Below are 14,016 nucleotides of genomic sequence, written 5' to 3' on the forward strand. Positions count from 1 at the left end.
ATTAAGTCACTGCACATTCTCTCATGTGTATTATACATATATAAAACGCTAAACTATAATGCCAATCCTGATCTCAAAAGCTTCATAGAAGGTTGTATCAGAACCCATGAGCACCACACCAGAAATAAATACAGTTTTGATATTCCAAGAGTACGACTTAATCAAACCAGAAATGCTCTACAAATCAAGGGGCCCAGAATGTGGAATGACCTTCCCAACCATGTTAAAGACTGTACCTCTCTCAACCAGTTTAAGTTAAAAACGAAGCTATACCTAATAAATTCCCTGTAACCTACCTTACCCCTCTGTTGTCAACCCATGTATGTTTTTTTTTTGTTTTTTTTTGTTTTTTCAAATCAACGCTGTTTGAATGTAATTTTCTGTAATAATTTGTAATTGTATTTGTGCTGCTTTTTCAACAATGTTCCCCCCTCTTTTACCTCTATTTTTATTTGTACTCAACACATTTTATTCTTTTTACCCATTAGTTTTAAGCTTTAGTCATTAGTGTTTTTTCCTGCCCGAAACGCTTTGCGTAATAGTGGCTTTAGGCATTGTATGTACTAGCTCTATCTATAAAGCCAACAAACTTTGTAAAATCTCTTTATGTATGTACCTTTACCTAAATAAAAAAAATTATTATTATTATAAATTAGATTCAAATAATTAATTAACTAGGATACATATAAATAATAAATTTGCAAACCCAATAACTTCTTATATGAAGATTGTAATACGCTAATAGGATAAAGATAAGCAAAATAAACACACAATGGCCTGGTGGCATTTCCCAAACACTTATACTACTCTACTTTATACTGCCCTCTCACTTCGTGGACGCTTACGCTCATGTGGTTTTCTTGCTATTGCAGAAGTTTTGGGAATTGAAAATCTGTTGCCTTTGGCAAATATTTTTCTGTCCTCAATATATGGTTTTCTTGATATAAAGCACCATAAGCACTTTATCTTTTCGTCTTTAGTTTTTTTATCCCAAACTTCCTTAGGAATAAGGTACCCTTTTAAATTGGATGAAAGTACATAATTACCTTCTCCATGTAACGCCCTCCTCAGATCTAACATTTGGAGTGTTGAAACAGTGCAGATTCTTTCAATCAAATCTGGCAATTTTTGAGGTTTCCAGTCAATAGTTAGTTTAAGAATGTGGTTCAGTGACTCGCAATTGTTGTTAGTCCAAAACTTATCCATTTTAGCCTTTGTGTGAGGAACACACACATAATTCCACAGAGAAGATTTTAAACGGCAATCAAAATATTCTTTGAACTTTGGGTATTTGGAAAAGTACCAAATGAGATTGTTGATACCTGTTTCAAACTTTTCCTCACAGTCACTTCTAACTAGTCGATTTGTACCAAAAATTTTCTTTAGGATAATAATCCTTTCGGTGGTCGTACAACCAATAATATCAGTCAAATAGCGTCTAACATTTTCCTTTAGGTGGTTGCTGCATGTTACGACCCTGGGTTCTCCAGTGGAAACCAGAGGTCAAAATTGAGCTATTAAACTTTCTGGTAGTACAGTGGTGCATCGCGAATAGCAATTGTTTGTATCTTCCCTGCCAGACGTAAGACTATTATTGTTTCTCAAAGAGCATTTAAAGACTGAGCTGGGGGTTGATTATTAAATAATAACATAGGCACCAACTTTGCTTACTAATACTTTCTAATCATTCATAAAGTAACAATACGTTGCATAGGGGAAGATCTTTAATGTGCTTAGCTGCACGATCAATTAGGCTCCTTCCGGCACCACGGCATGAGGGAGGCAGCTGGTCGCTAGCTCTCGGTCTTCTCTGGCTGGTGTCGTGCGGATAAGACCTACTCTGTGGCTGTATCCCTACTCTTCTCCCTTCTCCTCTTACTTATTTCCCTTACCTGAAGTTCCTGTATCCTTACGCTAAGTACGGGGCATTAGTAAGTGTACCTACTCTGGTAGTAACTATTGGTGAGATCTGGGGTTAGTATTTGCCAGTGTTTTGTTTACCCTAAGTGTTGTGTTTTGTATTAGGGTACCACATGGTCTCACTACCCTAAGCTGCATCCAGCTTCAGTGCTTATCCAGTAGTACTTTACCCTAGCTTGTTATTAGTGTAAACCTTGTATCCTGTCTATGTGGACCAAGGCTTTTAACGTAAGATAGTGTGGTAAAGTTATTATTATTATTGTTATTGGTGTGAGTGTATATGGGGGGTTGTTAAGGGGTTAATAAATAAGTACATGAATTACAGAGTATCTCTTCTTCCAAGGTGGGAGCGCAGTGATCAACCCTTAGACTAACATATATGGTCTTGTAGCAAGTTATTACTACTGTGGATAGTTTATTTTGGGGGCCGGGCCTTTTAGCTCTCCCATATTTGATACTCTTGTCTTCTAACTACCTTTACCCCTTAATAGTACCAGTACCCCATAGAAGCCCCACTCATATCAGTTGTAACAAGTGGGGGCCTGTCCGGGATGTAACAAGTGGTTGGCCAGTCCGGGAGGAACATTATAAGTGTAAAAAATTAGATTCTTGAGTGCCAAAATTAAAATTTTTTGTTTCCGCAGAACGGTTGTGTGCTAGCCTAGGGTCCAGCTCATCTAGCAAAGGACATTCTTGCACTGACTGGACACCCAGCTGGATCCCTTCACGATTAAGGTTAGTGTGGCCTTGTGTTAGGGGCCGTGCAAATTTTTGTTTTTTTCCAATTTTTATTTTTTAATTTTTTCTTTGGCTGGGAGCTAAAATTATTAGTGATGTCTTCTGAAATGCAGAACCTGGCAAGGGAGCCTTCAGTGGTAGAGATAAAGAAACTTAAAAAGTCTAATTTAGTATTGTTAGGCCAGGAATTTGGCCTAGAATTAAATGTCGCAGATAAAAAGTGGACTTTGGTGAATGAAATATTACAACATTGTATTGATGAACAACTATTGGCAAGTGATACACCTTTATGCCAGCCTAGCCAAGCAGAAAGTGCAACTCATAGGGAAAGTGAATTAGCTTTAGAGTTAGCAAAAATAAAATTAGAGGAGCAAAGACTCAAAACCGAGGAGGCTAAAATTAGAGCGAATGCCACTGGAACTCCACCTGCCGGGGATTCAAACCCCAGGCATTATGAGAAAAAGCATAATTTGCCTGAATTTTCCGAGTCTGACCCTGAAAGGTTTTTCAACCATTTTCAGAGAGTGGCCACGTCCATGAACTGGCCAAAGGAAGAGTGGGTGAAAATCCTACAGGGAAGACTTAGGGGTAAAGCACAAGATATTTTTATAAACATGCCTGACAACGAGTGTTTCGAATATGATAAAGTCAGGGAATGTATTTTGCGGGCATATGAAATTACTCCTGAAGCTCACCGACAAGTTTATCGTAACCTTAGGCCTACTCACAACCAACCGCTCACTGAATTTGTGAATGATCATATTCGATTATTTGATAGATGGATTCGCTCGGCGAAAGCCGAAACATACGAGGCTCTCAGGAACTTAATTTTAATGGAGCATTTTATAGATGTTATGCCAGAGAACGTATCACAGTACATTAAAGGAAGGATAGAGTTAAATTCTAAAATAGGGGATTTGGCCAAGTTGGCAGAAAACTACCAATTGGCGGGCAAAAGGCCCAATAAAAATAATTATACCCCACAGAGTAGCAAACCTTATACCCACAGCCAGTCCAGACCAGCTCATTCTAACCCTTTACCTAATGCACCTTCTGTTTCAGACATAACTAACCCTGTTAAAGTGTCTAGCCCAACGGCACCTAAAGGTGAACCGAAGGGTAATTCTGTTAGTAATGTCTCTTCTCCCCGACGTTTTTGTGGTCACTGTAATCGTCCAAACCACACTATTAGCCGTTGTTGGCAACTGCACCCTGAAAAAAGACCCAATGCTCTAGTTGTGACACAGGGCTTGAGGCCTTCGGAAGGGTTAGGGAGTAAGACCTCCAACCCACAGTGGTTGGACTTGCTTACCCCATTCTTATCGAAAGGGAGACTACTTTTGTCTGAGGGTTCTCCCTGGAAGGACGTGGTGATCTTCCGAGACACCGGTGCCATCCAGACTTTAATTTTAGAGAGTGCGTTGCAAGGTGCCAACACTCTCGACACTGGAGAGGTGGTACTGGTCGAGGGTGTCACTAGTGATACTCGGGCAGTACCCCTCCATAAGGTTACCCTGGAATCTGATTTCCACAAGGGTGTTTGTACAGTCGGAGTCACTTCATACCTACCTTTCCCTAATGTTGATGTAATAGTTGGTAATGATTTAGCAGGGGATAAGGTAGGGGACTCCAGACTGCCTATTATGTTGCCTACCCCTAAGGTTTGCCTGGATCCACCCGCCGCAGAGGATAATGTTGTGTACCCTGCGTGCGCGGTGACCAGGTCTATGGGACTTAAATGTAAGGGCAGCCCTGTGCTTGCCAAGGTGGTAAATCCCGAGGTCACGAGGAGCTTTCCGAGTGGTGAAAACCAAGTGGACCTCGCGGACACATTCATGGCCCGACTCGATGACGTGGCCGAGGACATTGTGGAGAGCCTGCCACCGCCACCTACAGAGAGTAGTGGGGAGGTGGAGGAGAACACTGTTGAGCCTCGGCCAATGGCATCTGACCAAGGCCTAGATGCCTCCTTGAGTGAGTTACAGAAAGCTGACCCCACTCTTGCATATTGTCATGAAACAGCCTGCATAAAATTTTATGCAGGCTGGCAAATTTTTTTAATGCGTGTATTGTTTGTCAACTGGTTGGGAAACCAAACCAGACTCCACCTAAAGCTCCTCTAAGGCCTATTGTCGTGCCAGAGGAACCATTTTCTCATGTGGTAATGGACTGTGTTGGACCATTACCTAGAACTAAGTCTGGTAATATTTACCTAATCACGATGATGTGTATCACTACTCGTTACCCAGAGGCTTTTGCTGTAAACCTTCTTCTTAAATTACATCATTATGGAGTCAGAGGACACTCCCTACAATACCTCGAGTCCTACCTTACTGACAGGCTCCAATATGTTTCTGTGAATAATACAATTTCTCCCACCCTACCCATCAACATTGGTGTTCCTCAGGGCAGCATACTTGGCCCTCTCCTCTTTCTCATCTACATTAATGACCTTCCAAATGCCTCCCAACACCTCAAACCAATTCTATTTGCTGACGACACAACCTTCATTTACTCCAGTCCTGACCCTCTTGCTCTAAATGCCACAGTAAATACTGAGCTAAATAAAGTCCATCTTTGGCTAACTGCCAACAAACTCACCCTTAACATTGACAAAACCTTCTATATTCTGTTTGGCAATAAATCCTCTAGTCTTATAAATCTCAAAATAAACAATACCCAAATTTGTAACAAATTAGATGGCAAATTCCTTGGCATTCTCATTGACCACAAGCTGAATTTCCAGGGACACATTCTAAATATATCAAAAAAAGTTTCAAAAACTGTGGGCATTCTTTCTAAGATCAGATATTATGTACCACGCCCTGCTCTGGTGACTCTCTATTACTCCCTTATCTATCCTTATCTCAACTATGGTATTTGTGCTTGGGGTTCTACTACCCAAAATCACTTACGTCCTCTAATTACCCAACACAAAGCCGCTATTAGAACAATATCCAACTCTGGCCCCAGACATCACTCGGTACCCCTACTCAAATCTCTTAATATGTTAGATATTAAGTCACTGCACATTCTCTCATGTGTATTATACATATATAAAACGCTAAACTATAATGCCAATCCTGATCTTAAAAGCTTCATAGAAGGTTGTAACAGAACCCATGAGCACCACACCAGAAATAAATACAGTTTTGATATTCCTAGAGTACGTCTTAATCAAACTAGAAATGCTCTGCAAATCAAGGGGCCCAGAATGTGGAATGACCTTCCCAACCATGTTAAAGACTGTACCTCTCTCAACCAGTTTAAGATAAAAACTAAACACTACCTAATAAATTCCCTGTAATCTACCTCACTCCTCTATTGTCAACCCATGTCTGTTATTTTCTTTTTTTTTTCTTTTTTTTTAATCAACACTGTTTGTCAACCTATTGTATTTGTGCTGCTTTTTCAGTCATGTTCCCCCTTTTTTTTTATCTTTATTTGTATTTGTTCTCAACATCTTTTATTCTTTATGCTCAATTAGTATTAAGTTCTTGATATTAATGTTTTTCTTGCCCGAAACGCATTGCGTAATAGTGGCTTTAGGCATTGTATGTACTAGCTCTATCTATATATCAATCCATTAATGTAACATCACTTGTATGTATATACCTTACCCGAATAAACATCTGAATCTGAATCTGAATCTGAATCTAAGGAACATCCGAGCAAAAACTGTTGTTGCTCGTATGTTGCAATTTTTTTCCACTTTTGGACTGCCTCGGGTCGTGCAAACTGACAATGGTACTAATTTTAAGTCTGATGTTTTCGAGCAATTTTGTAAGGAACATGGAATAACTCATAAGGTTTCCAGCCCATACCATCCACAGAGTCAGGGGGTAATTGAACGTTTCCATCTTTTAACGTTGAACGTTTTAACGTTTGAACGTTTTTTTTTAATTTTGAATTAATCTTGTTTAAATTACTAATCAAGCTGTCAATGTAATCAATCAGAGCTTTAATATAACAATGTGCTTTAATATACTTACTTATCTCTCTCATCTCATTTTTCTCTTGTAATGTATCTTTCATTTATCAATTCTGATTGAAATTACCTACTTAAAATTATCTGCTAGATTAAGGACCTGTCCGAAACGCTGTGCGTACTAGTGGCTTTACAAGAATGTAATTACTGTACTATCCAATGTATTCTCACAAACCCATTGTACCTTCTTGTATATATATAAATAAATAAATAAATAAAAAAACTGGCATACGTGTGTTGCTCTTAGTACTTCCAACACGTCTAATAATTTCTGCAGCTGTAATGTCCTTCGAAAATTCGACATTTTCAGGAATCTTAATAGAATCAAAAGAACATGCAGTCCGCATAAGTATTTTCTCACGACTGACTGCTATTTTCAGTTTCTCTATGCCTAAAGAAGCCGATTTCGCCAGGCGGGCTTGAGCCTGCTCAAAACAAAATTTGCCATGTGACTGGCAGCACCTGATACATCTTAATTTGTTTTTTGTGCGGTTAAGCTCAATCATGTGTTCAGTTGACAACTTCTGGCAATGTAAATGGTAGCGCAGATGACAAGTGCCGCACTGGACACTATGTGGGCCACAAGCATCTTGACAAACACCACATGAAGTAGCCTGAAACAAAAAATAATCCTAAGAGTCAGTAATGGTAAATGTTTATGTCCATCCATAGGCCATCCAGCTGTCCCTGGTTTTATTCAGGGTGGCAGTACGGGTTGGCCCACTAGGGTAATGTATCTTTGCACGCTATCTCATAGATAAAGCTGTTATCTAAACCGTGAACACATCGAGAGGACGAGCCGTCGTTGCCTGGAAGGAAGTGTGTGCCAGTTTGCCTGGGTGTTGCCTTGGATGGAAGATGGCTGTGGCCCCAGATAGGGTTACCACGATAAGAATGTGGCCCCAGGTAGGGTTACCACGATAAGAATGTGGCCCCAGGTAGGGTTACCACGAGAGTATGCTCGTCTGGGCCGACCAACCGGCCCTGACCTTGCAAGTTAGCAACAGGTGCTACTAGCGCTCTGCATCTCTAGCTGTTGTTGAATCCATGCTGTTGGATCACTGTGGTGGTTGTGATATCAGATGCCTCAAAACGGTGGTCCCATGTAGCTGCAATAATGCAGAGGCAGGTGGTTGCTGGTGCGGGGGCGCTCAAACAGCGTATCGCCTAGATCTCACTGTGAGCGCGACGTGCTACTGCTTCCTGTGCCTATGTGATGTGAGGACAGGACCCCCTCTTCCAAAGCTATTTATATGCTACCCAGTACTGCCCACACTGCGCCTGCAGATTGCGCTGTGCAATTGTCTCTTTTCCCCCATCAGAAACACCGCTTTCCTGCGCAAAGCAATGGCCATTTCCTCCAAGGAGTGCCGGACCAACCGGGCTGCGGTGGGTATGTGAGCCTGCGGGCCGCTCCAAGCAACATCCTAGTGGACCAAACTCTCACAAGTCAAGCCTGGCCTCGGGCCGGGTTTGGGGAGTAGAAGAACTCCCAAAACCCCATCAATCTGGTATCAACCCGGTACCATCTCCACAACTACCATTATCCTCACTATCACCTGTATTAACATACCACCATCTAAACAACTACCAGCATCCTCACTATCACCCATATTAACATCCCACCATCTTCACTACTACCAACATCCTCACTATCACCCATATTAACATACCACCATCTTCACAACTACCAACATCCTCACTATCACCCATATTAACATACCACCATCTTCACTACTACCAACATCCTCACTATCACTCATATTAACATACCACCATCTTCACAACTACCAACACCCTCACTATCACCCATATTAACATCCCACCACCTTCACAACTACCACCATCCTCACTATCACCAATATTAACATACCATCATCTTCACAACTACCAACATCCTCACTATCACCCATAGTAACATCCCACCATCTTCACAACTACCAACATCCTCACTATCACCCATATTAACATCCCACCATCTTCACAACTACCAACATCCTCACTATCACCCATATTAACATACCACCATCTTCACTACTACCATCATCCTCACTATCACCCATATTAACATACCACCATCTTCACAACTACCAACATCCTCACTATCACCTGTATTAACATACCACCATCCTCACTATCACCCATATTAACATCCCACCATCTTCACAACTACCACCATCCTCACTATCACCCATATTAACATACCACCATCTTCACTACTACCAACATCCTCACTATCACCCATATTAACATACCACCATCTTCACAACTACCAACATCCTCACTATCACCCATATTAACATACCATCATCTTCACAACTACCACCATCCTCACTATCACCCATATTAACATACCACCATCTTCACTACTACCATCATCCTCACTATCACCCATATTAACATACCACCATCTTCACAACTACCAACATCCTCACTATCACCTGTATTAACATACCACCATCCTCACTATCACCCATATTAACATCCCACCATCTTCACAACTACCACCATCCTCACTATCACCCATATTAACATACCACCATCTTCACTACTACCAACATCCTCACTATCACCCATATTAACATACCACCATCTTCACAACTACCAACATCCTCACTATCACCCATATTAACATACCATCATCTTCACAACTACCACCATCCTCACTATCACCCATATTAACATACCACCATCTTCACAACTACCAGCATCCTCACTATCACCCATATTAACATACCACCATCTTCACAACTACCAGCATCCTCACTATCACCCATATTAACATACCACCATCTTCACAACTACCACCATCCTATCACCCATATTAACATACCACCATCTTCACAACTACTAACACCCTCACTATCACCCATATTAACATACCACCATCTTCACTACTACCAACATCCTCACTATCACCCATATTAACATACCACCATCTTCACAACTACCAACACCCTCACTATCACCCATATTAACATACCATCATCTTCACAACTACCACCATCCTCACTATCACCCATATTAACATACCACCATCTTCACAACTACCAGCATCCTCACTATCACCCATATTAACATACCACCATCTTCACAACTACCACCATCCTCACTATCACCCATATTAACATACCACCATCTTCACTACTACCACCATCCTCACTATCACCCATATTAACATACCACCATCTTCACTACTACCACCATCCTCACTATCACCCATATTAACATACCACCATCTTCACTACTACCAACATCCTCATTGTCACCCCATATTAACATACCACCATCTTCACAACTACCACCATCCTCACTATCACCCATATTAACATACCGCCATTTTCACTACTACCAACACCATCACTATCACCCATATTAACATACCACCATCTTCACTACTACCATCATCCTCACTATCACCCATATTAACATACCACCATCTTCACTACTACCATCATCCTCACTATCACCCATATTAACATACCACCATCTTCACTACTACCATCATCCTCACTATCACCCATATTAACATACCACCATCTTCACTACTACCACCATCCTCACTATCACCCATATTAACATACCACCATCTTCACTACTACCACCATCCTCACCAACACCAATTATTACAATTATCATTATTATTATATACCCCCTCGACGTGAGGTGTGGGATCCTGATGTGTACACACACACACACACACACACACACACACACACACACACACACACACACACACACACACACACACACACACACACACACACACACACAAATTGCAGGAAAAAGATAATATTCAGAGGTTGAAAATGGGAAATAGATTCACGGAAAATGAAAAGGAAATGTGTGAAACATTAAACGAAAAGTTCCAAAGTGTGTTTGTACAAAATGAAATCTTCAGGGAACCAGATACAATAAGAATTCCAGAGAACAACATAGAGCACATAGAGGTGTCTAGAGACGAAGTGGAAAAAATGCTCAAGGAGCTAAATAAGAACAAAGCAGCTGGTCCAGATGGAGTTTCACCATGGGTTCTGAGAGAATGTGCACCTGAGCTCAGCATTCCACTTCAATTGATTTTTCAGGCATCACTGTTTACAGGAGTTGTACCTGATGTGTGGAAAAAGGCTAACATAGTTCCAATCTACAAAAGCAGGGAAGACCCCCTTAATTATAGACCGGTATCATTGACAAGTGTAATAGTCAAAATATTGGAAAAAATAATTAAAACTAAATGGGGTAGAACACCTGGAGAGAAATGATATAATATCAGACAGACAGTATGGTTTTCGATCTGGAATATCCTGTGTTTCGAATTTACTCAGTTTCTATGATCGAGCAACAGAGATATTACAGGAAAGAGATAGTTGGGTTGACTGCATCTATCTGGACCTAAAAAAGGCTTTCGACAGAGTTCCACATAAGAGGTTGTTCTGGAAACTGGAAAATATTGGAGGGGTGACAGGTAAGCTTCTAACATGGATGAAAAGTTTTCTGACTGATAGAAAAATAAGGGCAGTGATCAGAGCCAATGTATCGGACTGGAGAAATGTCACAAGTGGAGTACCACAGGGTTCAGTTCTTGCACCAGTGATGTTTATTGTCTATATAAATGATCTACCAGTTGGTATACAGAATTATATTTGTATACCACCATCGGATGTAGTCAAGGGCAAGGCCTCAGATTCCATAATGCTGGAGTTTAAGTAAGAGGTAGTTGTGATTAACAGTATCAAAGGCTTTTCTTAGGTCAATGAAGAGTCCAATCGGAAACTCATTTTTGTCAAGGGCTGAGTAGATTACGTCAAGGAGACTAATGATTGCATCGTTGGTGCTCTTTTGGGACCGGAAGCCAAACTGGCAGGGGCTGAGTATGTCGAATTTTACGAGGTTGGAATAGAGCTATTTTGTTGATAATTTTTTCAAATATTTTTGATAGAATGGGTAGGTTTGATATTGGTCTATAATTGTTTATGTCCGCCGGATTGCCTCCTTTATGGACTGGCGTTACTCTTGCTTTTTTAAGGATATCTGGGAAGGTGTGACACTCTATAGATTTGTTGAACAGTAGAGCTATGGGTGGGCAAGGGCATGGGAGGCGCTCTTGTATACAATGGACGGAATTTCACTGGTGTTCCCTGCCTTGGTTTTTAGAGAGTGTATGATAGACACAACATCTGCCGGGCTGATTGGCGAAAGGAGAAGAGAGATTGAAAAGGAGTTTGAAAGGAGAAGAGAGATAGAAGACTATATCACCTGAGGACCACATAAAGAATATTGTGCAAGGAGCCTATGCCACGCTTTCTAACTTCAGAATTGCTTTTAAATACATGGAAGGCGATATACTAAAGAAATTGTTCACGACTTTTGTTAGGCCAAAGCTAGAATATGCAGCGGTTGTGTGATGCCCATATCTTAAGAAGCACATCAACAAACTGGAAAAGGTGCAAAGACATGCTACTAAGTGGCTCCCAGAACTGAAGGGCAAAAGCTACGAGGAGAGGTTAGATGCATTAAATATGCCAAAACTGGAAGACAGAAGAAAAAGAGGTGATATGATCACTGCATACAAAATAGTAACAGGAATTGATAAAATCGACAGGGAAGATTTCCTGAGACCTGGAACTTTAAAAACTAGAGGTCATAGATTTAAACTAGCTAAACACAGATGCCGAAGAAATATAAGAAAATTCACTTTCGCAAACAGTGGTAGACGATTGGAAGAAGTTAGGTGAGAAAGTGGTGGAGGCCAAGACCGTCAGTAGTTTCAAAGCGTTATATGACAAAGAGTGCTAGGAAGACGGGACACCACGAGCGTAGCTCTCATCCTGTAACTACACTTAGGTAATTACACACACGGGCGGGCGCGCGCACAGCATGGAGCCTGTACCGAGTGAAGCACAAGACGAAGCTGGAAAATGTTCAGAGGTATGCCACTACGCCAGTCCCAGAACTAAGAGGCATGAGTTACGAGCAAAGGCTGCGTTACCTGCACCTCACGACACTGGAAGACTGATGAGTAAGGAGAGACATGATCATTACCTACAAAATTCTCACAGGAATTGACAGGGTAGATAAAGATAACTATTTAACACGGGTGGAACACGAACAAGGGGAGACAGGTGGAAACTGAGTACTCAAATGAGCCACAGGGACGTTAGAAAGAACTTTTTCAGTGGCAGCTAGAGTAGTTAACAGGTGGAATGCATTAGGCAGTGATGTGGTAGAGGCTGACTCCATACACAGTTTCAAACGTAGATATGATAGAGCCCAATAGGCTCAGGAATCTGTACACTAGTTGGTTGACGGTTGAGAGGCGAGACCAAAGAGCCAGAGCTCAACCCTCGCAAGCACAACTAGGTGAGTATACACACACACACATTTTTTTATTTTTTTTATACAAAACAATGAAACACTACTTTATTGAAGTCCAATTAGGCCATCAGGTTAATAGGGACTTATAAGTATTATTGTTAACGTTAAAGAACAATTGGAAGGCGGAGGCGTCGAGTATACATTCATACTTCTCAAATACGTCCGTGCCTATGGTGAAGGGATATATCTCATCCGGGTTTGGATGGACACTTAACTCATCCTGCAGATATACGTCACCCCCCATGTGTATCCGGAGTGTTTGTGGAGGACGTTTCTCTAGACCGAGTCTCTTTAGGTATAACCTTGAGACGAACGTCTTGTCAGCTCCCGAATCAATGACTATTTTGTTTGTGCAGCGGTCAGGTTGTGATGATGGCGGCATCTTGATCCTAATGCAACATTTATGAAACCTAAACTTATTATTCTGAGACCTTGGAAGGTTCTTGAAATATATATAAGAATTATCCCGTTTAAACTGCTGTATTACATGGTACTCGACCATTAGTGGGAAACTGAAGAAAATCATTGGATATTTGTTTAAGCCGAATAAATTATCAATTTCTGTCGGGAAAATGTCTACTTTGGTAACCAGCTCTATGCGGTGTTCTAGGAGGATTTTAACATTTTCAACAATCCTTATGCTGACGTTTCTGTCTTTGTCAAAGAAGGCGACTTTACTATATTGGCTGGCCGAAACCTTCTTATCCAATCCCAGTATTCTTGCATCTTTGTCTTTGATCATATTGCCTGAAGCGCCGGTGTCCACAAACATGGTACAAAACTTATAGTTTACCAGAGCCTTGAGGTAATTGTGGCCCTTCAGGGCAATATTCTTCAATCCCTTCAGGGATGGGGGCTCGGTGCATACGGGAGGGTGAAGTAGGAACAGTGTTAGGACCTGTCCATCTGGGCTGACTTCATATCCAGTATTTTCATCGGTGTATTTTGGTCTTTTTCCGGGACTATTGATGGTCTGGCAGTCGTCCGCCTTCCTC

This window comes from Procambarus clarkii, unplaced genomic scaffold, assembly GCF_040958095.1.
Source record: "Procambarus clarkii isolate CNS0578487 unplaced genomic scaffold, FALCON_Pclarkii_2.0 HiC_scaffold_107, whole genome shotgun sequence".
Lineage (NCBI taxonomy): Eukaryota > Metazoa > Arthropoda > Malacostraca > Decapoda > Cambaridae > Procambarus > Procambarus clarkii.